Raw genomic sequence first — 26,241 nt, 5'->3', positions numbered from 1 at the left:
GGATGGCAAATAAGTACATGAAATATTCAACATGACCAGTCCTCCTGAAATGCAAGTTACAATCATGATGAGATGCTTTTAACATCGATTAGAATGGCTGACATAAAAAACACCGACGATCCCACGTGCTGGCGAGGATGGGAGCAACTGGAACTCTCATTCATCACTGGTGGGAAATCAGAAACCAGCAGCCACTCTGGGAATCGGCTTGGCAGTTTCTTAAAGTCAACACACACTTAGCATTTGACTCAGCAGTCGGGCTCTTGGTATTAGCTCTGGAGAAGTGAGAGCTGCTGATGCTCAACAGAATTCTGTACTCAACGTTTGCAGCAGCTCTAGTCAAAGTTGCCCAAAACAGGTGAATAAATGAGCAAATGGTGGTACATCCATACCATGGAATATTGCTCAGCAGTAAAAACAAACAAATTACTGATATTCACGGCCGCTTAGATGCTCCTCAAAGGCATTATGCTAAGTAAAAGAAGCCAGTCTCAAACACAACATTACATAACATTCCACTTACGGGACATTCTGGAAACGACAGAACCTTAGGGATAGAGGACAGACCAGTGGTCACGGGAGGCATCTCTACTCTCTATAGCTTAGCCTTTTTAGATTATACATATAAGTGGGAATATAAAATATTTGCCTTTCTCTGTCTGACGTATTTCATGTAGTATAATATCTTCAAGGTTGGTCCATCCTTGTTGTCACAAGTGACAACACACAAGTGACACACACACACACACACACACCGTAGCAGGTAAACTGTGCCGGGATCCTGTTTCGGCAGCTGTAGTTTCTGATTCCTCCTGTTTAGCAAGAGAGAGAAATCAGAGTGGATGGAGATGAGCCGTCCTGTGATTATCCTGTGAGCAAGAGGAGACATTTCTGTCCCGGCTTCTCCCTTGGTGGCAGCGGGTGTCGCTGCCGGTGGGGCAGGCGAGCTCACCACCCATCCTCCTTTGGGAAGCACCACGAGTTCCGGTTGCCATTGGCTGGGCTGTGTTGCTGGGTGTGGGTGAGGACAGCCTGGGGCCTTACTTCTCCTGTGCCCAGGCTGGAGGCTGGGTGGCATCTGTCCTCCTGCCTCTGTACATGTTAACCAGCCGCTTGGGGACGGGGACGGCTGCCAGGGAAGTGTTCGGTCCAGACCTCCTCCGGCCACATGGAGATTTTGGCCATTGACTGACCTGGCAGTTACGGAAACGGCCTTTCTGTGGGGCACCCTCTCCCACCAGAGGCTGACTGCTTTTAAGGTTTGGAAATGTCACTTAACTCGTCTTCAATTTAAAGTGTGTTATGAAATTTTAATGTTTAAATTGATGGCTGTGTTTTATGACCTTTATTTGATTTCCTTCCCAATTGATTTTTCCTTTTCCCATTCGAGAGGCAGCATTTTCAGGGAGAGCGCGGGATGCGGGCCCATTCTGAGGCTCCGCGGTGAATGTCACACGGGGAGACCAGCGGGGAGCCGGCGTGGGGCCTGTGAGGCTGGGGTGTGTGCGGCGAACAGGGAAACCCTGCCCGGGGGCCCTCGGTGCTGTCTCTCCCTCCTCTTCCCCGGGAGCTGGACGTGAGGAATGACTGGTCTGCTCAGCCCCTCCCCCGAGGTCAGTGCCCAGTGGGCATGTCTTTCTGGTTCCAAGGTGGCCGGGCATGGCGTCACTGACCTTGTGTTCCCAGACCAGGTGTGCTGGGGACAGGCAGTGTCGTGAAGGGCCTTCCAGGTGGAGGTCAGTCATGAACTGATTTAGGTGGAGATAGACTAGGGGAGAGTTGCTTTTTTTTGTTTTTTGTTTTTTGTTTTTAATCTTTTATTGATTTTAGAGAGGAAGGGAGAGGCAGAGAGAGATGGAAACATCAATGATGAGAGAATCATTGAGTGGCTGCCTCTTGCACGCCCCTCACTGGGGATCGAGCCCGCATCCTGGGCCTGTGCCCTGACTGGAAATCGAACCATGACCTCCTAGTTCATGGGTTGACATTCAACCACTGAGCCACACCAGTTGGGCAAGGGGAGTGGTTTTTGTGTGTTGTGGTGTGTGATCTGGGATGTGTACATAAGAAAGTGTGCATATGTAAAGCGTGGTCTGGGAGGTGTATATACGAGGGTGTGCACGTGTGCTGTGTGGTCTGGGGTGTGTACATATGAGGACATGTGCATGTGTGAGGCGTGCGTGCATGCATGTGTGTGCAGGAGCCCCCCAGATATCTTTCTGAAACACACACGTGACTGCCCATGATGGCTCTCTGACCAGGCACCTTGGCACCTTGTTGTCCGCAGGGCCAGGTGACAGCTTTCGTCCCTCACTCAACCTGCCCCTGCCATCCTGGCTTCTTGATGGTTTGAGGTATTCTCGATTTTGAAAAAATCTAGAATCAGAGCTCCCAGCCATATCTGCAGACCTGCAGGCTGGAATAAGACCTGTCTGTGTCCTACGGAGAGACTCACAAAGAGCCAGGCCCGTGGAGGCAGCAGTTGCTGGTGCCCAGCTGTCTCCCAGGATGGCCACTGGATGGCTGCTCCCCAGGCGGCTCCTCTCTGACCAGCAGTGATGTGTGTCTAGCGGGCTGGTCCGTGGATGCTGAGCTCCAGGCGGGTCATCTCCCCTATCCCCATTTTCCATCTCTGGGAAGGCTCCGAGACACAGAGCCCAGGAAGGACCTCCACCAGCTTCCTGTTGGTGCACACGCTCTTGTCCCCACACACGCGGGCAGCCGTGTCTGTGGCCCAGGCCGCTTTCCTCCCCGGAGCCTGGGGAGGAACGCAGGTTGAGAGGTGCTGGAGTCTGAAGCCAGAGCAGAAGGGTTTCTTCCCTGACCTGCTGTTTTCCTGAACATCCTTTTATATTCTAGTCCTGACTTTTTTTAATAAGGGAAATCAGGAATTGAGTTTTTCTTCAAGGAAACATGTCCTTTTATACTTGTCTGTTTGCCCTCTGAGGCTTCTGCAAGCCCTCAGGCCGCATAGCCGGCTCCTCGGGGCGGATTTGGTGGACAATGAAGGGGCACCTTGTGGGCTTTGCCGTCCACTCTGAGCCCGCAGTTTATGGGGAGCTGGCTACTGTGGCAAGAGGTCGGGGAAGTGCCCAATAGCACAGAGTAGTGCGTTTGTTTATTTTCACAAAATCAGTGGGAAACTTAAACACAGACCTGTGTTTTGGATTTAGGAGGGGCACCTGTTTTGTGTTGTGAAGAGAGAACCCGTCCCTGAACAGAGTTCCAGACTCATCTTCCTAGAAACGGTGTGGCTGAGCCAGGGTCAGGGTGCAGGAAGTGATGGGGAATCCGTCCACCGATTTCCTAAAACACATGCCCAGTGGAGACTTTCCTGATGAGCACACACATTTCAAAAGGGCGCGTGAAACGGTGGTTGCTGTTGTTTTAAAGGCTATCATAAGTTTCCTGTTGCTTTAGGAGAGAGTTGCCTGTGGAGGAGGGTGAGGTTCATGCACTTTTCCCTTTTCCTGTCTGAATATTAGATTTGTTGTTGTTGTTGCTGATAGTTACATGGGTGTGTGGTGGAAAGGAGGAATTAAAAGCCGCGTCCAGGGGAAGCTAGTGCATGGAGCGGGCCACTGCTGCTCTGCTCATGCTCTTCAGCAGCGGTTCTCAACCTTTGGGTTGCGACCCTTTCACAGGGGTCGCCTAAGACCATCGGAAAACACATATATAATTACATGTATTGTTTTTGTGATTAATCACTATGCTTTAATTATGTTCAATTTGTAACAATGAAAATACATCCTGCATATCTGATATTTACATTACGATTCATAACAGTAGCAAAATTACAGTTATGAAGTAGCAATGAAAATAATTTTATGGTTGGGGTCACCACAACATGAGGAATTGTATTAAAGGGTCGCAGCATTAGGAAGGTTGAGAACCACTGCTCTTCAGCGTCACCCAGGCAGAGGCTGGCGGTTTGACAAGGTCACAAATGAGGACAGCAACCAATCCAGGGCCTGTGCTCTGGCTGCCATGTCTTACTTTATGGGTCATATCAGGAAGTTACACATGTTCTCTGAAAGGAGCATCTGGCTGCAGCCATCAACACGGGCCCTTGAGATTTCCATTTTTGGTCCATGACAACATTGTCAGTGATTTCTTAATTCTGTTTGGGTGATAAATAGGATGGAATTTGGCTTTTTAATCTTCTTGTTGTGCATGTAGTATGTTTCTGCATTAGATGCTTCTCTATGAATTGCAAGCATGATGACAATAGTCATAGAAACTCCTTCCATTAATTGAGAAGTAAGCATTTGCATACCTTTAACCCTGAGAGAAAACAGTGGAGTAAGCAGTGCCGTCCCCATGTGACTCTCGCAGAAGGTGAGGCTTAGAGAGAGATGAACAAGTGTGTCCAGGACCAGGCCGCCCCGCTGAGGGGGCGCGGGCCTTCCAGCCTGTCTCTGCTTGCTGCCTGCAGCGCAGCCTCCCCTTCCAGCTGTTCCTTTTCTAACTGCTTACAGCACGGTGTATATACTGAAGCCTGAGGATGCAAAACTCGCTAGGGGGTTTGCTGTTTAAAAGAATCCTAGTGTAAACGTTTGGTAATGAGCCCATGTGTAGAATAATGGTCTTTTATCGTCTGTGTAGGTCCTAAGCAATCATTCATCCCACCCAAACGTTTCCTGAATCTATTCCCAGATGGATAACCTGTAAGTACTACAGAGAGCGAGGGCTGCCACGCCCTGTGTGCTGTTAGTGGCATGCCACGCAAGCGACCGTGCCCATGCAGACGCTGTGGAAAGCAAGCTGCCTCGCTTGCTATCCAAGCTAATGCTTGTGCTTACATTCCAGAGGAGTGATTTGATCACTTGTAATAAAAATATGAGAGCACTCATTGTATTTAAAAAAAGTATTAAATAATTTCCTGAAGTTCCCTCCTTTCTCTGAAGTTAAAGCCTCACACATCGTTCATGGAAGGACATGGTTTTTTCTTGCCCACCTCTCCACGGTCACATAAACAACAACTTCCCCAAACCGCAGTGAACAGTCTGCCGATGTTAACGACGTGTAATAAAATAGGCGTTCTCTCTATATTGTGGAAGATGTCTTTATGATAAAAATGAGAGGATAATTACTGGCCAGGAAAGTGTGCAGATTTTCAAGTCTCTTGGTATAAACACTGACTTTCTCCCCAGAGCATGAGGTGCATACATTTGTACTCCGCGCCTCGGGCTCCACGTGTTCCTAACGAATCCGTGTGACCCCTTGTGTCATCGCTGGGTGTGTGAACAGCCTCCACAAGGGTGTGAAAGGTTTGTGGAGAAAGGGTTTGCTCTGCACACACTTGGTTTTTCAGGGGTAAAGGATACACTGTTCATACAATGGCACTTTTTCTTCTTTTATTTTCTGGTTCTAAAATTTTATTTTTCCTTTGGACTTGACTCATCACTGCACAAGGAAAGGAAATCTACTGAAACCACCCAGAACCTTTTCTCTACTTGCTTGCATTTTTGCTTAAATGTCTTCTACAGAACGAGGTCCTTCCCATGTCTTAGGAGATTTTTTTTTTTTTTAAGGATTCTTGGCCTTTTGATCTTGGTGTTGATGGTTTTGAGTCTTCAACATTCTAGTTCGATTTTTGTGCATTTTTGGCTGGAGTATGTCTTATGGATTTCTTTACGGGAGCTTTTCCTTCAGCTTCCTCATCATCTTCCTCACCATCTTCATCTTTATCATCATCATCGTCCTTGTCCTCCTCATTATCTTCGTCAGCAAGGTTTCCCTTCTTCTGTGGAGCCTGGCTACCGCCTGCAGGGGCAGAACGCTTCCCAGACACACTCAGGAGTGTCTCCCCTCCTCCTCCTCATCTTCTGAGTCCGCTTCTTCCTCCACAGCTACTAAGCGCTGCCCACTGCTCTGCCCAGGCCCTGAACCGCACGCCAACCCTAAGACCACAGGTGGTGTGCTTTCAAAGCCGCCAAGGGAAACTGTTGCTGTACAGACGTTTTCAGAGTTGCCAGTGTTCCTTTAATTGGGCTGCTTTCCTAATTCACTGCCTCTGCTTCAGCAATGTGCAGTTCATCCTTTGCACCAGCCCCTCCTAAACGGACCGTTTGTGAAGACAATTGGTGCTCATTTTCATCACTATCCACGTTCAAGTGATCATCTTTGTCGGCCTTTAGTTCACACCCGAAAAGGTCGTTCTGGGGCCTCAGAGGGCTCATGCCCATGTCCATAGAATCTTCCATGGGGGTAGGGGTGGGGGTAGCGCGCACTTAGGTGAGAGGGAAGGTGGACGGAGATAAAGGGCTTCTGTGCTGCGGTATGGATGCGCAGGACGGAACCCCACCAGCAGCAATGGCACTTTCCAACACGTACATGGCAGCGCACCTTCGGAGGAAATGCCATGCATTGCTGTGTCTGTCATGTTTATTGGGGGTAAAAGTGGTCACACAGACAGTTTTGTAAATCACAAGCTCTAATACATCTACAGGCTGCCTGTGGTGATGTCTGTGCGAATATGATGATGACTGATAAAACATTGTGCGTGCCTTTTTAAAAATATGTGGCAAGACGATCTTAAATCCATATTGTTTTGTTTACAAAGAAAAGCCGTACTTTTTCTGAAGATGGTAGCTGTGATGTACATCGGAAGTGTTCTTATCTGGAAATGGAAACTTGCTTTCATTGCTTTGCAGCTACGTTGTAGGAGCTCCTATATACTATGATTTCTTCTTCTTTCTACGGAAGTTCTGAGCACCTAAAAAGGCTTTTCTCCGAGCTCTTCTGCGTCATTACAGTGTTTGGCTCCATTTTATTCAACACAAGAACAGGTGAAACGTGTGTCCTAGTCAGTGAGTCTAAGCGCAGACGCGCTCATGGCCAGGTGGACTGAAGACTCCGTTTGGAAACACTGTTCTTCCTGATATAAATTCTGTACCTGTTGGTTTGCCCCCATCCCAGGTCACCAGGTTTCCTTCTGTGTGTGTAGCGATTGAACTGTGGGTTTTTACAAAGAGGATTGTCTGTATTTGTTTGCATGGGAGCAGTTCCAAAGAGAGTTACCCGGACAGGGCGCTCTTCCTCAGATTTCCTCCTGGGATGCCGGCTCGGCTCGGGGTGCTGGGCTGGGATTTGTTGGCTGGTTTCTATCTCCTCAGAAAATCAAGTCTGCCCCCCCCCCACTCCACCCCCCCAGGTTCTCAGGTAACCAGGGGCACTCTAATAACCAAGTGCCTGTTACACACTAAGATGCTATGAGATGTTGGGCTTAGGCTGCACTTGGAGGAGATGAATTAGAGAGGACTGAATAGGGCAGGGGCAGGTTGAGGGCTTCTGAAGACAGGTTTCATCTCTCCTGCAGTGGGTGGAGGGGGCGGGGGAGGGCTGGGGGCAGACCTGACCCCGAGCTCAGTACCACAGCCTCAGCCACTGCTCACTGCGCACAGCCTGTCCGCATGGCCTCACTGTTGGTTCACTTCCTCCCTCCCGGTGTTCATTCCATTCACAGCTTCAAATAAAGAACAGAGGAGGCCGCTACTTAAATGATATAGTTTTATTTAACTTTATTCAAAAGACATTAAAATTGTTTTGTGTGATTCTTCCAGATAGCTGTATTTTCATTGTACTTGTTGTGTTTATACCATATGTGTATATTCTGTTGTGTTTTTTTCCCCAATGGGTATCTAAGTATTGCAATTAAAAAATCTTTTTTAAAAATCTGAAAGTGCATTTTTGAAATACAGCTTTGATTAACAGTTCATGAACCGTTTTCCTTGGGTAAGTTTCCTTGTTTTTTTTTGTATTCCCAGAAGCTAGTTTTTACTTATTTGGAGAAGAGTTCATGCCTTTATTTTTTTTCTACAATGGCCACTGTTTTAGTGACTGTTGTATTGATAGTACACTGTTGACATATAGCAGTCTCTCATTTAGAAAGTTGTGCTTTCATTTTTTTAAAAAAACATAAACCCATGGCTAGTTATCTCCCTATTAGCTTATTTCAATAAAAGAAAAAACACGAGTAGAGAGGCACCAATATTGTATCAGAAGGGTCATACTTGGCGAGGGCCGGGTGGCAGGCACATTCCGTAGTGGCACTGGGTTGTGCCCAGAGGGGCTACACTGTGTCTCTCCAGGAAGTTAAGAATAATGTGACTCAAGAAGTTCATTAGTTACTTTGTTAAATAAGAGGCCTAGTCTCAAAGCCAAGACATGAGGACAAGCTTCTTTTCTGATTTTTCAAAAGAACACTGACCTCATTGCTGATCAGCCTGCATGCACATCCTGCAGGAGGAAAGAGCTGAACTTCTGCCAAGCCAGACCTGCAAGGAGCGGGCTGCGCCGTTTTCACTGTGTTGGTGTCACTAGCTGTGTTCATCGGAATTCATTTTTAAAAATCCTGTCTGCGTTCTAGTTTGAAAAAAACTTCATGGAGAACTAGCAGCAGGTCTAAGGTGTGTTAAAGGTTGGCCCTTTCAGGGTCTCGATGTATGTACACTATTGTATGTACATTGTACATATGTTTGTATTTGTAACACATGTACATTGTTTGTATATACACTCTACATACATTATATGTGTGTAACTGTGCTTATATGTGTTTACACTGTATATGTGCATATCTATTATATATGTACTAGAGGCCCAGTGCACGAAATTCGTGCACAGGTAGGGTTCCTAGTGGCTGCCGGCTGCCTGCCGCCGCCACCGGCCAGGGCCTCCCTTCCCCGCCATGTTCCATGCCACCCTCTGGTGGTCAGCGCACACCTAACTCCCAGTCGGTCGAACTCCTGCCTGTGGGGACAATTTGCACATTAGCCTTTTATTATATAGGACTAGAAGTTCCTGCCCCGGGGCGGGGGGGGGGCGGGGATCCCTCAGCCTGGCCTGGGCCCTCTTGCAGTTGTACATCCCTCTTGCAATCGAGGACCCCTCACTCCTTACCACATGCCTGCTTGCTGCTCCTTACTGCTCAGCTCACTGCTCCTTAGTGCTGCTGCAGAGGCGGTAGAAGCTCCCGCCACCACTGCTGCGCCCACCAACCATGAGCCCAGCTTCTGGCTGAGCGGCGCTCCCCCTGTGGGAGCACACTGACCACCAGGGAACAGCTCCTGTGTTGAGTGTCTGCTCCCTGGTGGTCAGTGAGCATCATAGCGACTGGTCGTTCTGGTCATTCCACCGTAATGGTCGCTTAGGCTTTTATTATATAGATGGAGACGATACTTATCTACACTATAGGTATATATATAACATATGTATGCATATGATATGCATATGCACTACATGAATATATGTATGTACACTACATGTATATATGAACTACATGTGTGTATATGTGTATGACACTATGTATGTGCAAGCACTATGAATGCATATATGTGTGGGCACTGTTTATACACTATAGATGTATGCATACTAGACATATACACTATATGAATTATGTGTGTATGTCATGTAGTACCAGGAATAGGGCTCTAGCAGCCTCTAGTGCAGTACCATCTGTCTTGCATGAACAGAGACTAGGGTGAAAATGGTTGTTCTTTGCTATGTAATACATGAACTTTGGCAAGTTGTTGCACCTTTCTGACAGTAAAGGAACCAGTCATTTCCCTGGCATTGTGTGCATTCATTTAATCATCATAATTGCTCTAGGAAGTCGGTTTTTCTCTAGATAAAAACACTGAAATTTAATAGTGACTGGGTGACTTGTATAAGCAAAAGAAACTTTACAGTATATTAGCATCATATCAACTATTTTGTTTTCCTTTACTTATTACAACCTTTTTTTTTTATTACCACTTAACTAAATAAATGGGAAGTTGCCACCAATCAGGAAATATCCATCTTCCTACTGTTTAACTTTATTCATAGAGTACTGACTACAGTGTGTTCTTCATCACTATGTAGCAGAATCCTTCTAACGTTGCCAGTACAAACAGTTCAAGATAACACAGCATCCTCTATGTCAAAATTGAAAATGATTCATAAGTTCTATTATGGAAGGATAAGACAGACATCTAGGATGGAAGAAGAATAGAGAGTGTTTACGTAAACAGGGAAAATAAGAACTTTGTGCACTTCTCCAAATTTGGGAATTGAGGGTAGGATGACTCAATTTTGAGAGTATTTGTCTGTAGTTTTGGATTTTTAAATAAGTGCTTTGAGTTTGCCATTTATTTGGGAATTTCACTTTTGATGGACCGCTGCTAGAATAGTCTGTTTTGTTGTTTTGTTTTTCAGGACAAAAGGGCAGGCTGTCTCAAAGGTAGATTTCAGGTTCTACTTTAAGAGAAACAAGTTGCTTGCAATCTTTTAAAAGATACTTTTTTAGTTCTTTCCTCTTCAACAGTTAAAAAAAATCTTCCTGCTTAGTCTCAGCCAAGTTCACTGTGTTATTTTACCATGAATTTATCATGTTTTTAGACTTCTATCAGTCATGGTTATTTAATTTTCACATAAGGAAATCTTGTACCAGTTAGAGTTAAGTTCCTTGAAGGCCGAAAGTTATTTTATATTTTTCACAAGCTACTGGGCTAGTGATAGGGCTGCCAACCCTTCATCTGGCCATTTATGCATTGGAAAGATATCATGGAGTCCTTCCTATAGTGCCAGGAATGGTGTTAGCTGCTTAGGTACAAAGATGAATCCACAGTTAGTTTGGGAAGCTCTTGCCACAATCAGGGGAGGGAGCACATTGACGACTTAGTGTGGCAATGTGTAAAAAACACGTATAGACTGTTATGGGGACATAGAAAATGGGATTGATTTGAAATTTACTGTTTCCTTTATTAATTCCTGCTTACCATCCTAATGCTTTTTTTTTTCTTTAAAAAAAGTCATTGCTAATCACTGGTGAATTGGTGATAAACTATATTTATGTCTTTTAAATCGTGATTTCTTCATTCAGCTGGAGGCCATTCCCTTGTTAAATGCCAGTAATATGTCAAAAGATGGGTCGATTTTACTGTGTCAGAGGATTAATAAATACCACAGGGTGCATCCATACTGGATTTTGTTCATGCATGAAGTGTAAGGTTTTTGTCTTCTGCTGATAGGCACACTCAAGGTGCAGGTGTGATTAGTTCAAATTTAAACCTTTTTTTTTTTAATCCTCACCTGAGAGAGAGAAACATCGATGTGAGAAAGAAACATTGATTGGTTGCCTCCTATATGGGCCCTGACCAGGGATTGAACTCCAAAACCTTTTGGTCTATGGGACGATGCTGCAACCAACGGATCCCCCTGGCCAGGGCCAATTTTAAGCATTTTGAGCAATGTCAGAAATACAAAGATCATAATAAATGAAAATATATGTACACCCCAGTTAGTGAATTAAATACCTTAAATGGAATGTGGCAGTCAGTCTCTATTCGTGACATTCTAGTCAAAACTGTTTGTTATTATTTAGTCTCAATATAAGTATTTAGTTTTGCTCAACTGGGGAGAAAAGAGTGAACTGACATGAACATCTGTCCAGTAGTTACTGGGGTCTGCATTGTGCTGGATAGTTTCCATGCCAGCTTATTTAATTCTCACGCAACCTTGTGAAGGAGGCTGGTTATTGAAGAAACTGTGGATGAAAAAACTGAGGTTAGAGAGGGTAGGGATTTGTGGACAGTCACAGCCAAACCCATCCTTAACATTGCTTTACAACACACAGACAACTGTCAAAAGACAATTATGATGGAATACAGTTAATACTAAAGTGTGACTTATTCTGTGGTGAATCAGCATTTACTTTACAGCACAGCCGTGACTAACGACCGTAATCTATAATAATAAAAACGTCATATGCAAATTAGACCGGACAGCCAAATAGTGGAACGACTGTCCAGACAACCTTCTGGACGAAGCCAGGGCTGCGAGGGCCGACCGAGTCCTTTGCACAAATTTTGTGCACCGGGCCTCTAGTTATGAATAAAAGCTACCTTCTTTGTGTTGTGTATGGAAGTGTCAGAAGGGAGTCCATTCACAGACACTTATGGGCTGTAACGAGGTGCTGGCACATTTGGAATAGGATAGCACAGTTGGGTGGGATCTTTGCCAACTGACGTGTATAGTAATTTTTAAAATCTCCATTAATTTTGTATTCGAAAACTTGAGTTCTTAAGTCATCACAGCCGATGGCAGCAGGGCACTTGGCTTGAGAGCAGTGTGGAGAATGACATCCAGAAATAGCAGCTGAGTTAGGGGAGGGGAATGCTCGACCTGAGGAAAACGCAAAATCATTAAAATTCTAAAGCGTGGCTGATAAAAATGCTAACTCGACTCTTATTGCAGTAGAGCAGTAATGGGTAAGAGAAGATTGCATTTCGTTGTTGCGTGTTCTGAAAATGGCACCAGAAGTCTGTGCCCTAAATTGAGTTCTCCCTGCACGGGGGACCTGCTGGTGCCACACTGCTGCCTCTGTAGTCAGGTTGGAGGGAGATGCGCCCCGTGGGTCTCCCCGAGCCTCTCCTGAGCCCGGAGAAGGCGTCACCTCCACGTGGCCGTGCTTGCAGGTCTGAAATGATAAGTGTGCATGCACTCAGTGCTGTGACAGCTGCGCTTTCCCGCACACACCACCCCCATGGCCTGTCCTGTGTGCATCATTCCTCGGGGACCCTTTGCTGTTCAAGCCTAGACCCTCCTTCCTTCTCATCTCGGGTTTCAGGTCTGTGAGGCATGTGCTGTCTTCTCATTTGTGATGAGTGCTTGTGCCCACAGGAAGGAGCCTTGGCCTACTGAGACCCTTCGCTACTGCAAAACCTGGTCTCTCTCCATGGGAGCTCACTGCTTAAACTGCCATGATCTCTCTCTCTCTCTCTCTCTCTCTCTCTCTCTCTCTCTCTCTCTCGGACCTACTGTCAGCCCTAGAAGGCTCCTAAGCACAGTTAGCTATATGTCTTAGTCCCTGGCTTACTGCCTCTTTTTTTTTTTTTGGCGGGGTTGGGGGGGGGTGTTGGAGGGGGGGGGCAAAGAACATATATCACAAAATTTATCATTCTCTTCTCTTTTTCAAGCAAAGCTGCCTTGACCAGCCAAAAATTTCTGCAGTTATAGTTAGCGGTTTGGTATTCGCAAGCATTAGTTAATATATGACGCTTAAGTCAGAATTTTATTTCTTTTATAAAAGCATCACAAAGGGTCTTGCTAATTAAGTGTTTTACATGTAATTAATAAACTACACTCAGAATACACTTAGATGTCATCTGATAGGTAATTCTCTGAGTTTCAAATTAGTGTTTACAATATTATGCTCTACAATTTTTCAAGGTAAAGTTGAAAGGTTACAGTATTGGAGTGAATCCCTTTAGTCCACTCTTTTTTTTTTTTAATATATTTTATTGATTTTTTACAGAGAGGAAGGGAGAGAGATAGAGAGTTAGAAACATCGATGAGAGAGATACATCGATCAGCTGCCTCCTGCACATCTCCCACTGAGGATATGCCCGCAACCCAGGTACATGCCCTTGACCGGAATCGAACCTGGGACCTTTCAGTCCGCAGGCCGACGCTCTATCCACTGAGCCAAACCGGTTTCGGCCCTTTAGTCCACTCTTCTATTTTTAAAAAATCGAGATATACGTAATTGCAATACAATATTATATTAGTTTTAGGTATACAACATACTGATTTGATATTTGTATATATTGTGAGATGATCACCATAATAAGCCTAGTTAGCATCCATCACCACTCATAATTAAAGAGTATTTAGTTTTGCTTTTGATGAGAACTTTTAAGATTTACTCTATTGGCAACTTTCAAATCTGCAAATAGTTCACTATAGTCACCATGCTATGATGATATATTTTATAGCTGGAGGATTGTACCTTTTGACCCCTTCACCTGTTTCAATCCCTCAACCCCCTCCCTTCCCCTCCCAGCAGCCACCAATCTGTTCTCTGTATCTATATGAGTTTGGTGATTTTGTTTTGATTCCACATATAAGTGAGGTCATACAGTATTGGTCTTTCTCTGTCTCACTTATTTCACTTAGCACAGTACCCTCTAGATCCATCCATGTTGTTTCAGATGGCAAGATTTATTCTTTTTATTATGGCTGAATAATATTCCATTGATGGATGCTTAGCTTGTTACCATGTCTTAGCTATTGCAAATGATGCAACAATGAACATGGGAGTGTAGATATGTCTTCGACACAGTGATTTTATTTCCTTTGGAGAAATACCAAAAAGTGGGATTGCTGGACCCTACGGTAGTTCTATTTTTAAGTTTTTGAGGAACCTCCATGTGTTTTTCAGAGTGGCTGCACCAGCTTACGCTCCCTCCAACAGCACACAGGGTTCCCTTTTCACTACATCTACGACAGCACTACTGCTTATCTGTTTGAGAATAGCCATTCTAACAGGTGTGAGATGATATCTCATTGTGGTTTTGCTTTGCATTTCCTTGACGATTAGTGATGTTGAGCATCTGTTCATGTACCTGTTGGCTATCTATATCTTCTTTGGAAAAATGTCTATTCAGATTCTTTGCCACTTTTTATTGGATTTTTTTCTTTCTGCTTTTTAGTTGTGTGAGTCCTTTATTTATTTTGGATATTAACTCCTTATCAAATAAATGATTTGCAAATATTTCCTCCTATTTAGGGCCTTTTCATTTTTTTGATGATTTCTTTTGCTATGAAGAAAATTTTTAGTTTGATGTAGTCTCACTTTCTTATTTTTGCTTTTGTTGCCTCAGCTTTTGGTTTCAAATCCAAAAAGTCATTGCCAAGTTGGATGTCAAGGACCATATAACCAATACTTTCTTCGAGGAGCTTAATGTATTGGGATTACAATGAAGTCTTCAATTCATTTTGAGTTAATTTTTGTCATGGTGTAAGATAGTTAACCAGTTTCATTCTTGTGAATGTGGCTGTCCAGTTTGTTTTCTCAACACTATTTACTGGAGACTATCCTTTCTCCATTATATAGTCTTGGCTCCTTTGTTGTAAATTAGTTGACCATATATAGGTGGGTTTATTTTTCAGCTCTGTATTCTGTTCCACTGATCAATGAGTCTGTTTTTATGCCAGTACCATACTGTTTTGATTAATACAGCTTCACTGTATAGTTTGAAATCAGAGAGCATGATGCCTCAGCTTTGTTCTTCTTTCTCAAAATTGCTTTGACTATTTGGGATCTTTTGTGGTTCCATACAAATTTTAGAATTGTTTGTTCTACTTCTGGGAAGAATTCTTGTACATATTGCATTGAATCTGTAGATTTGTTTATGCAGTGTGGATATTTTAGCAATATTAATGCTTATAATCTATGAGCACGAAATCCCCTTCCATTTATTTGTCTCTTTCGTTTCTTCTATCAATGTCCTATAGTTTTCAAAATACAGTTCTTTTATCTCCTTGGTTAAATTTATTCCTAGGTGTTTTATTTTTCTTGATGCAACTGTAAATGGGATTTTCTTAATTTCTCTTTCTGATAGTTTATTATTAGTATGCTAGTGGCTCTGCGTAAGAATCCGTGTGCGAGTAGCTCGCTGCTGCTTGCTTCAGGTGGCCACCCCGCCCACCGCCACTCCAAGGTCTCTGCTGCTGGTAGCTCACTGCCCCGCCCTCCTGTAGCTCTCCGCCCGCTGCCCCACCCTCCTGTAGCTCTCTGCCCGCTGCCCCGCCCTCCTGTAGCTCTCCCCTGCTTGTAGCTCGCTGCCCCTGCTTGTAGCTCGCTGCCCGCCTTCCTGCTGTTCAGTCATTAAGTGATGGGGTCCTGGACCAATTTGCATATTACCCTATTATAAGTATAGATAGAAAAGCAACTGGTTTCTGAATATTGATTTTGTATACTGTGACTTTACCGAATTAATTTATAGTTCTAAGTTTTTTGGTGGCACCTTTGGTATTTTCTCTATATAATATCATATCATCTGTAAATAGTGACAGTTTTCCTTCTTCCTTTTGAGTTTTGACGCCTTTCATTTCTCTTCATGCCTCACTTACACGGTTAGGACTTCACTACTCTGCTGAGTACAAGTTGTGAAAGTGGACACCTTGTCTTGTTCCTGACTTTAGAAGGAAAACTTTCAGCTTTTCACTGTTGAGTACGGTGTTAGCTGTGGGCTTGCCATGTACTCTCTGTACCCACTGTGATGATAAGTTTTTAACATAAATGGATGTTTTTCTATAAACCAGGCAAACTGAGAGATAATACAGTGGGGCCTTGACTTACGAGTGTCCCGACTAACGAGTTTTTCGAGATACGAGCCGTCTCTTGGCCGATTTTTTGCTTTGAGTTGCGAGCTAAAATTCGGGTTACGAGCCAGCTTCAGATACCCCATCGCTAGTTGGCGCAGCGAACGTCACAGTGAACGCCACAACATCAGCCCAGCATCACGTGTCTCACTCGTTCACTTTAAGATTTGACATACGAGTAATTTGAGTTACGAGCTCCGTCACGGAACGAATTAAACTCGTAAGTCAAGGCCCCACTGTATTAGCTTCTGAGCAGCTAGCATCTTGAACCTTTCTCCTTTGTCTCGTGTGTGGAAGCCATTCCCGCCATGATGGGGAAAACAAACAGTTGGCATGTTGAATGTAATAAGTCTTTTCTGTGGCAGATAGAATCATATTAAACCAAGTAAGTTTTAATGGCAGACTTTGCACATGTAAAGCATTGCCTGCAGAGAGAGGTAATTGAGCAATGAGGCTTCTACTCTGCTTGCATGAAACCTTTGGTTATCATAGGAACTGCAATGTATCTGGCTTTGAGTGCTTGAAACAATGGTGTGTGTAAGCCATTTTCTGTGATTTTTGAGAGCTTGCATAAACACCTCTCTGGTTATGCCTGTGTTTGTGTGTGTGTTTGTTAATAGAGCTTAATAATATTTATATTGGGGCAGATTCTGTCTTTTCAATTAGCATCTCTTAAAGAGAATACGTGTTGCCTTTCCTATCAAGAAGATCGAACAAGCCCTGCCTGTGCGGCTCAGTTGGTTGGAGTGTCGTACTGTATGTGTTAGGCAACCGATTCATGTTTCTGTCTCTCTCTCTCTCAAATCAATAAAAATAAATAAAAATTTAAAAAAGAAGATGAAATAAATGTCAGCTGTTCTTTCTTGGACTACCGCCCTTTCGGATGGCCCACCATGGTACCCATGCCTGTTTTTCCTGTTTCCCTGTATCAGGCTTGGGTTTGGGCCTGGGTACTTTAGTTTGCCTCATGTCATGTGAGGCTGTCACCTGAGGAGTTGTTTTTGTTTCACTGTTACATTATCTGATTCCCCCCAAAGCATACTGTACTGTATTTTTCATTTTAATTTATGTGCACATAAAACAACAGAATAATTATTTTCAACAAACAATATGCAGTTTCCTATTTATTCTTGGTTATTTAGTTGAAGAAAGATAGTAGTGGTGTTTATTTTAGTAAAATCTGTACTAGGAATTGTGCAAATCTTTATGTAAAATGATCAGCTTATTAGCTATGGTCAAAGATACTCATATATAGAACAGAATGTCTTATGGCTAAAAGGAATAATTCTCTTTATTGATCTGACTAAAGATTTAAACTTGTTATTGACCCATGTAGTCAGTAAAATGTATTATATGACTTAGTATAAGAAAGCTACTTTTTTATTTGCCTGCTGTGAAATTTTCTTACATGCCTCTGCAAGATATATGAAAAACAGAATACAATGTCTCCATGGAGGGAAATTGTCTATCAGGACAGCTGTGCATCTGACTTCAAAAATCATGAGCATGGACCAGTTTTCCAGAAATCGAGTCCAGTTACTTTTGAGTCTTTGATACCGGCAGGTCCACAGCGTTACTTTGGTAGGAACATCAGAGAGATGTTCTCATGAATAAAATAACAATATTTTATCCCTTGCATTATAGTTGTGACTTTTGTGATGTGTGGAAATTCTGTTAACGGTGTCTGTCTCTTTTAGATTTACTTTGCTTAGTTCAGAAAAAAGTATTTGAATGCCTTCAAGACTGAAGCACTTGATCATAAACATACCGTATTATTCACGTGTGGATGAACTGGTGGATCATGCTCTACCAATTTAAACTAGAATTGTGTAAGTTTAATTATGTTTTAGCCTCTTATTAATATTAAATTTTTCTTATTAGTTATTCCACTTCCTTCAGTACATTGTTGCTCAAAGTCTGCAACGATGGACTCCTGAGCAGGGTTCTGATTTGACTGCTGAAAGCTGGAATGATTTTCCATTTCCCTGGGTGTGAGTTATGCAGCTTTGACTTTTGAGAGGATGTGCACATTTGATAACACGAGAGTTCTCTGCTATTAAAATTTATGTGCATTTTTTTCGTAGAATGAAAATGGTACCTTTATTTGTAGCTGGATGACATTGTTCTCTGAAGACATTTTAGTCTTTCCACCTTATTCAGTATTTGAGTGGAATGCCCCAGGTATCTGTGGGAAATCCAGGAAGATGGGACTTTTGCTCTGGGAGACTGTGTCATGGCTCCTTACTCGGTGTGGGCTTTTACCTGTGGAGCCTCAGGGAGCTGTTTGCTCACCTGGATCTACACCTACAGGTGTTGCCTGGCTTCACAAAGGTGTGATAGCAGCCATTATGTCACTGGGAGGCTGCATTCTGAAAAGAGCTGATCCCAGAGTAAAAGCTGGGCTGCGTCGCTACCTGAAGTGGTCACTCCCGAGCGCCCACTCCACGCCCGGCCCCGTGCTAGCTGCAGTGGGACCCACAGGCTGCCTTGTCCTGCCCGAGTGGAGGGAGTTCTGTGGAAGGAAGGAGGCGTAGGTAACGCGGACACAGAGGCAGAGCATGACGTGCTGTAGAAGTTGAGAGGGAGGAAAGTTAATAAGTATGAGTGCAGTATTTGGAGCCTGTTAGCAAAATCGCCGCAGCTGCTGGTACCTTGACACCCTTTGCCTCCTTAGAACCTTGGCGTGTCAGGGGTCCCGCTCCGTGTAAATCCCACAAGTCCCCATTAGTGCCATTGGAGTGACCAAGATCAGAAACTCGTAGGGGCTCCTTTGAAAAGGAAAACCTTAGAGCAGCGGTTCTCAATATGTGGGTCGTGACCCCTTTGGGGATCGAACGACCCTTTCACAGGGGTCGCCTAAGACCATCGGAAAACACATATATAATTACATATTGTTTTTGTGATTAATCACTGTGCTTCAATTATGTTCAGTTTGTAACAATGAAAATACATCCTGCATATCAGATATTTACATTACGATTCATAACAGTAGCAAAATTACAGTTATGAAGTAGCAACGAAAATAATTTTATGGTTGGGGGTCACCACAACATGAGGAACTGTATTAAAGGATCGCGGCGTTAGGAAGGTTGAGAACCACTGCCTTAGAGCCTCAGGATTGATTTCAGTGATTTTAATGATAATGTTGCTTATAGATGTAAACAGGGATCTAGACGCGTGCTCTATAATGCTTATAGCTCTTCTGTAACTAGAGCGCTGAAGCAATTTACAAGTTCAAGAACAAAACTGTAAGCTGTGAAACTGAAATGAATGTTAGTTTAAATCATCTTCCGTGAAAACAAAAGCTGCTTCATCTTGCCGGTGGTGGGATGCATGACTGGTGTCCCCGCGTCTCCCTCACCACCAGCCTTAGTGGGCAAGGCCGTCCTGCTGTGCAGACATGCATACGCGACGTAGAAATCCTAGGGCACACGTGGTTCTGAGGTGGCCATCAGGTGAGCTGGAACTTAGTGATATTAATTTTAAGAATAATTATTGCATTGCAAGTAGAATGAAAAAAATTCCTCAGTGAACCTGAAAATAAGCTGGCTAATTGGGACTGAGAACCAACCCCAGACCAGTGAGAAAGAGGAAGATGAGAGAAATTGGGAAGGCAAAGAAAAGGAGGAAGGTAGGGAGTGTGTGTGGGGGGGGAGCTTCTTCTGTTGGGGCCACCAGCGCTGAAGGCTGCAGATGACTGCAGTGCCCTGGGCTCCACTCGCAGCAGGCCTTTGGTGCCCAGGTCCCTCAGCAGGTGTTACGGGAGCACAGCCTCGGGGAGGTGGAGGCAGGCTTCCTGGTTATACTCTCGCCTTTGTCAGTGGGAGCCGAGGAGGGATTTTCAGCGTGTATAAATCTGCTCCATTAGACAGACTCTTGTCGTCACAGTTGTCATTTGTTATGTCCTTTATGTCCTTCTGGAGAGAAAAGCACTCCTCCCTTTTGGTCTTTTTATTCTCTGACTAGAGGCCCGGTGCACGAAATTCATGCATGGGTAGGGTCCCTAGGCCTGGCCGGCGATCAGGGCCAATCTGTGGGGTGATGGGTGGGGTGATTGGGGGCCCCCACTGGCACCTGCCTTGGCTGGCCTGGGGCCTGTGGGCTGGGGACAGCTCCTGTGTTGAACGTCTGCCCCCTGGTGGTTAGTACGTGTCATAGTGACTGGTCGTTCCACCAATCAATTTGCATATTAGGCTTTTATTATATAGGATATTCATCATGGTTGGGTCAAGTGGTTTTTCCACGAGAATATGAGGGATAATGACGTCTCTGTTACTCTCCAGAGTATATCTTTATTAGAATGCAATAAACATAATTTTAACCGAATAATGAAACTTAAATTGTTTGTCACTACTGAATCCCTTGTGATCGTTTGTCTTTGAATGGAAGTATTTTGCTGATATTAAGTCAACAATGAGTTGGTTGCTTAGCTTGTGAGGGTGGGTGGGAGGTGAATTTATAGAGACAGGTCCCAGCCTCCACAGACTTTGAGCAGCTGGAGGGCGCCTCCTGGGTGAAGGGGTGAATACCGTTAGACGGGAGGGCCTCGCTTCTCGGTGTAGAGAACCTTCTGCGTGAAGTGGTGTTTCGTCCGCACTGACAGATGGTGACGTTTGCAGACGTGGGCTGTGGGGGATACAGGTGTGTTTGGGAGTGGCAGTGGTTCAGACTGGCATGAAGACTGGCTCAGCGTGGAGAGCAGTGGACTTAACGGCTGGGGAGGGTCCCAGGCTTTGGAGCCAGAAGGGCGTCAGCTGGACTTATGTGTGTGTCACTCTGGACAGTGTACTTAGCTGCTTCCAAACTCAGTTTTTTTAAATCTACAAAATGGGCATAAATAAAACACACCTTAGGAGCAGGAAGATTAACTGAGATGATGAATGTAACTGCTCCCCTTCCGGGCATATAAACTCAGCAAAGGCACCAGCCATTGGTGGCAACAACAGGCTGGATTGGCCGTGGGGCCGTGCAGACTGGAGGGGCTGTGCCCGGTACGGGGTCTCTGTTCATCGGAGGGACAGCCTCGCAGGGGCACTCGGTACCCCCTGGTCTGTGGTGTGCGTGGTCAGTGGGAGCTAAGAGGCTACTGGAATAATCCAAGGACTGGTTGATCAGATGTGAAAACATAGGTTAAGGCAGAGGATATGTAGAGACGGTCTGAATCCCAGAAACACTGGGACTTCTGGCTGCCAAGGTTGTTGACATGTATATGGGACGATGGTGATGGAGAAACAGCTCAGATTGCTCCATAATGTTCAGTGCAGAAGACTGTGCTGTGGTGACATCGTTAAGTCTAGGTTACCTAGCCAGTTCTTTCTGGGAATCTTCTCTCCTTCCCAGTCCTCCTGGGCCCCAGGGCGAGGCCTGTGGGCTCACCTCCTGTCCTTCCTGTTGGCTGGGGGCAGGCCACTGGAGACGGTGGCTTACTTAGTCTCTTAAAGCCTCAAATGATAGTCACTCTGCTGCAGCGATACTCAAATTTGAGGAATGAGTACAAAGTATTCAACCTTGTGTCTGTCATAGAGCTGATTAACTGGTCCCTGGGGGAGCCCACACCGTCCTCGGGTGGTGGTTGTTTTGAACTTGACCTTTGAGCTAGTTTATTTTCACACGGGAATACCAGTGAGCTATTCACCCGTCACACCTCATTATGTATTTCAAATTGTATGACTTCTCATCTGAATTGCTTCCCTTGTTTCGGCTTTTACAAAGATGAAGTCTGTTCTAAGCGCGTGACAGTGTGTCTCTGTTGAGGGTGTTCAAAAGCATCTACCCCAGCCCTGACTGTTTGGGCATGTTTGTTTAAAAGAATCAGTGACATTATTGTAGGGAACTGCTCTGTGGCTGGAGCTGGGCTGGGCTGGCAACTTTCTGAAAAGGGCCAGAGAGCACATGGGTTTCATCTCTGCCAGTGTAGTGGCCTCTCGGACATGTTCTTCCTTGTTTTTTGGTGTTTTTTTTTGTGTGTGTGTGTTTTTTTATATAAACCCTTTAAAAATGTAAAAATCCCTCTTCGTTCACTGAATTTTGTTCAGGGGCCATGGTTTGCAGACCCTCAACTGCACTCTCCTCAGGTGTCTGTCTTGAATTGCACCCTGGCGGGAGCCCTCCTCATGACTTCAGTACTCCAGCGGAGAGGCTCTCACCTTGATGCTGAAGCTTATGTTACAGTTTTTTTTTTAAAGCTCTCTCTTCCCCGTGTCTCTCAGGAGATGCAGCTGCCAACTCTATGCTGTCGCAGGTCCAGGGAAATGCAGAAGGCGCCTGGGTATTTCTGTTTCATCACTTCCTGGAGAACAGCTCTGAGACATTTGCAGGAACTCCTAGTAGATCCAGAATCGATGTTGAGAATTTTTTCCTAAACGTGTGTCACCAGGATGTCATTTCTCATCCCTTTCCACCCACTAATCCTGTGTGACAGGCTTATTTTCCTGCTGCCGTGTGGATCTGCAAGAGGCTAAAAAATACATTTTTCCCTCCTAATTTAGAATTTCAGCTCTGATTTCACAAGCGGGTTATTATTCTTACTCTTCGTTAGAGAGCTAAAAAGGCCCCCATCAACACTAAGAAAACAAAGCAATTTCAACCGGTCCCCTGTGTTTCCTCCCCCACCCCTGTGGCATGCCGCTGACCTGCACGCTGCTGACCTGTTCCCTCCCTCCCGGGCCCTGGGAGCGTCTTGTTTCCTACACACTTCCTCTCCCCTCAGCTCAGAGGGCACAGGGTAGCGATGGGGCGTCACAGCTCACATATAGAGAGAGCGCTGTCACTACGTGATGATATCCTCCCATCCTCAGCAAACCCTGAAGCTCAGGGAGGCGACCCACCGCCCTGGGGCCCCAGGAGTGGTGCCGAGCCGGCCCCAGCTCCACGCCCTGAGCCTCCATCAGAACCTCTCTCTCCCACATCAGGTTGATGCACAAGGCCTGTTAGCCCAGCTGAAAGCAGTCTTCCCAGAAACATTCAGATGAGGTAGGAAGAAGCACTTTGGGAGAAACGACAACCTGTTAATTGTCTGCTGACAACCTGGTAACTGTCCCTGGAGGGCTGGTCAGAACTTGGGCCAGAGTTTTGAGTGTCTGCTTAGTGGGACTGGGATGGGTATGTGCATTCCTAACCGGTTCCCAGGCCTCACTTAGAAACACTGTTCTGGGCTCTGTGCAGCCTGGCATGCGTTAGAGTTGAGCATCATTTCCACTTAGAATTGTCTTGACTAGGTCAGTTACTCACATAGAGATTTAAACCACTGGAAGATCAGTCATCACGTCATGGTTTATGGAATAGGGTTTCTCTAATCTGAGCCTTTTTTTTTTTTTTGCAAAGTAAGTAAGAATCTGTTTGGCTGAGCAAAAATGTAGGTAGGACAGTGAAACAAGGAAAGGCCTAGAACAGTGATGGCGAACCTTTTGAGCTCGGCGTGTCAGCATTTTGAAAAACCCTAACTTAACTCTGGTGCCGTGTCACATATAGAAATTTTTTGATCTTTGCAACCATAGTAAAACAAAGACTTATATTTTTGATATTTATTTTATATGTTTAAATGCCATTTAACAAAGAAAAATCAACCAAAAAAATGAGTTCGCGTGTCACCTCTGACACGCGTGTCATAGGTTCGCCATCACTGGCCCAGAATGAAGAAGCAACAGAGGAACCTGGGGTGGGCTGCTGTGGCTCACAGGGAAGCCAGAGAAAAGGGGGCCTTGGGGACAGGTTCAGGGAGTTAGCCCAGGACAAGCTTCCACTGCCCATTGCTCCCCTGATTGCAAGTCTTTTGGGGTCCCTTAGAGGAAGAAGGGGGATGAGAAAGGCACCAGTGTGCTCCCCTGGGGGAGAGCTTGCCCTGGGCCTTCATCCTGAGCATATGGCTCTCTCTCCTGCAGGTGGAAATCTTAGGGGAAATCTTGGTCTCAGGGGAGGGTCCCAATAGACTGTGCGTCAGCTTTCCAGGCGTGCCTCTCAGGGTCGTGGGCTCCAGGGGTTGATTGGAGCCAGGGCTGGGTCATTGGTCACTGCAGCTGGTCCTGAGGCAGCCCAGGTGTCCCTCGGCTGGTTTTGCTGCTTTTCTGGGCCTGGAGCTGAAATACAACTGAGACCTAGATGCTGTCTTCAGGGAGATGTTACCTGAAGGTCTGGGGTGTCTGAACGGAATGACTAGCGATATGAAACCCAAACCCCGTGAGGAGCAGTATGCTAGGGGAGGAAAGGCGACCCTGGCAGTGAGGTTCATGTTTCCCCCGTTTTGCCCCTTGCGAGGCACCCACGGCTTCCTTCCCTGGTGGTTTCTGTGCCTGGCCCGTCGTCAGTGCGCTGCTCTTTTCTGTCTAACTGCCTAGAACACTTCGAGGCTCCATTGTCTTTTCTAATAGTTAATCGACATGAGACAAATTAATACGAGAATAGAACCAGATTTAACTGCATCTGTGTATACAGGATCCCCACATGCATGAAAGGTTCAGAGACAGAAAAGTAAAGCGAGGTATACAAGACCTCCTGAGCCAAGGAATGAGGCAAGATGTCCCGCGGCTGGGAGGAGAAGAGTGTAATTTCCCAGGAAGATAGGAAGAGCAGGTGTTCAGTTATTGTAAGTGTGCTCCCCCTGTTAGATAGGTGATTACTCTTACCATGGGCAAGGCCCAGAGGTAAAAGTTGCTTGTGAGCCTGCTGGGTCTCGATTGCCTTCAGCCCCAAATAATCCACCTGTCAACGGGGCACACCTCAGGCGGGCCTGCTCTGGACCCCTTCAGTACTTATAAGGACACGTCATATGATTATGCAACAAACAGGGTCATTTACCACAAAGTCAGCAACACTAAGAACTTCATTTTTTAAATCATATTTTAGGATTAAAGTATAATGCCTTTTTACCAAGACCCAATTCAGTAAGTGCCGTTTTATAAGTAGACTAGCATGCTTTCTGATGGCCTGGCTTACTTCAGGAGTATGTTATTTACTGTCTAAAACAATAAACGAACCTGGCTTGTTTGCTCAGTGGTTAGAGCATTGGCCCTCGGACCAAAGGGTCTTGGGTTTGATTCCCCATTAAGGCACATGCCTTATTTGCAGGTTCCCCAGCCCTGGTAGGGACCAGTGCAGGAGGCAACCAATTGATGTCTCTCTCTCATCTCTCTCTCTCTCTCTTTCTCCCCTCCTCCCTCTGTCCCACTCTCTCTAGAAATCAATGGAAAAAATATCCTCAGGTGAGAATTAAAAAAAATAGTAAGTGCACTATATAGCTTTCAAATGATCTCACACTAATACTTGCTGATGTTGAGGTTTGAAGGCAAGCACCAGGTGTTAGGCTGGTGGGTTTGGACTGGACTTGGGTTCACCAGCCTCAGTCCTTGAGTTCTGGCTGGGAAAGAATTCAGAGCCCTCTGATCCGAGTCTCCATTCAGAATCGGAGCATCTGATGGGACCCTGCTGCATGCAGATGATACCGGACGCAGCGGAGGAGTCCTCTTCCCCACTGGGCGCTGCTTGGGTGGAATTCTGACGATATCCCGAGAAAAAGAATTTTCTGAAACTCGCATGGGAGGATGAGTGATTTTTATTTGCATGGAATTACATCCCTGGGTTTCCAAAGTCCCATTTCTCTTAGGCCAGTCATAGAAGCAGTGTAGCTGGGGTTTCAGTAACGCTAAAAGCAAGCCAGTGTCTAGAGCAGTGGTTCTCAACCTTCTGGCCCTTTAAATACAGTTCCTCATGTTGTGACCCAACCATAAAATTATTTTCGTTGCTACTTCATAACTGTCATGTTGCTACTGTTATGAATCGTCATGTAAATATCTGATATGCAGGATGGTCTTAGGCGACCCCTGTGAAAGGGTCGTTCAACCACCAAAGGGGTCGCGACCCACAGGTTGAGAACCGTTGGTCTAGAGTTTCCTGGTCCCGTTCAGCATCAGGCTGGTTGCAGTCCATTAGTCCATTGTGTGGGGGTCCACGTGGCCGGGCAAACGCAGGGGAGCTGGAGCGAAAGAGCCCACACGCCCAGAATCAAGTGCAACGTGCGGAGAGAGCCGAGAGCACACAGGAGCAAGCTTCTTTGGCAGGGAACTCAGTATCCCAGATTGCCGTGCCCTTGCAGTGGCC

The 26,241-nt window shown here is 45.3% G+C and overlaps 1 protein-coding gene and 1 pseudogene across 3 annotated transcripts in view; one reads left to right on the top strand and one right to left on the bottom strand.

The window, feature by feature from the left end:
- Window positions 1–26,241, top strand: part of DIP2C (disco interacting protein 2 homolog C) — a 377,981-nt gene that overhangs the window by 88,708 nt on the left and 263,032 nt on the right. The gene's annotated exons all lie outside the window — the stretch shown is intronic.
- On the bottom strand, window positions 5,431–6,206 carry LOC308524232 (nucleophosmin-like; annotated as a pseudogene). Its single transcript has one exon. The product of its transcript is annotated as a nucleophosmin-like (transcript).

The sequence above is a fragment of the Myotis nattereri genome (assembly GCF_964212035.1).
Source record: "Myotis nattereri genome assembly, chromosome: 1".
NCBI lineage: Eukaryota > Metazoa > Chordata > Mammalia > Chiroptera > Vespertilionidae > Myotis > Myotis nattereri.
The sequence above is the reverse complement of the archived record's forward strand: the minus strand, read 5'-3'. Positions and strand labels throughout refer to the sequence as shown.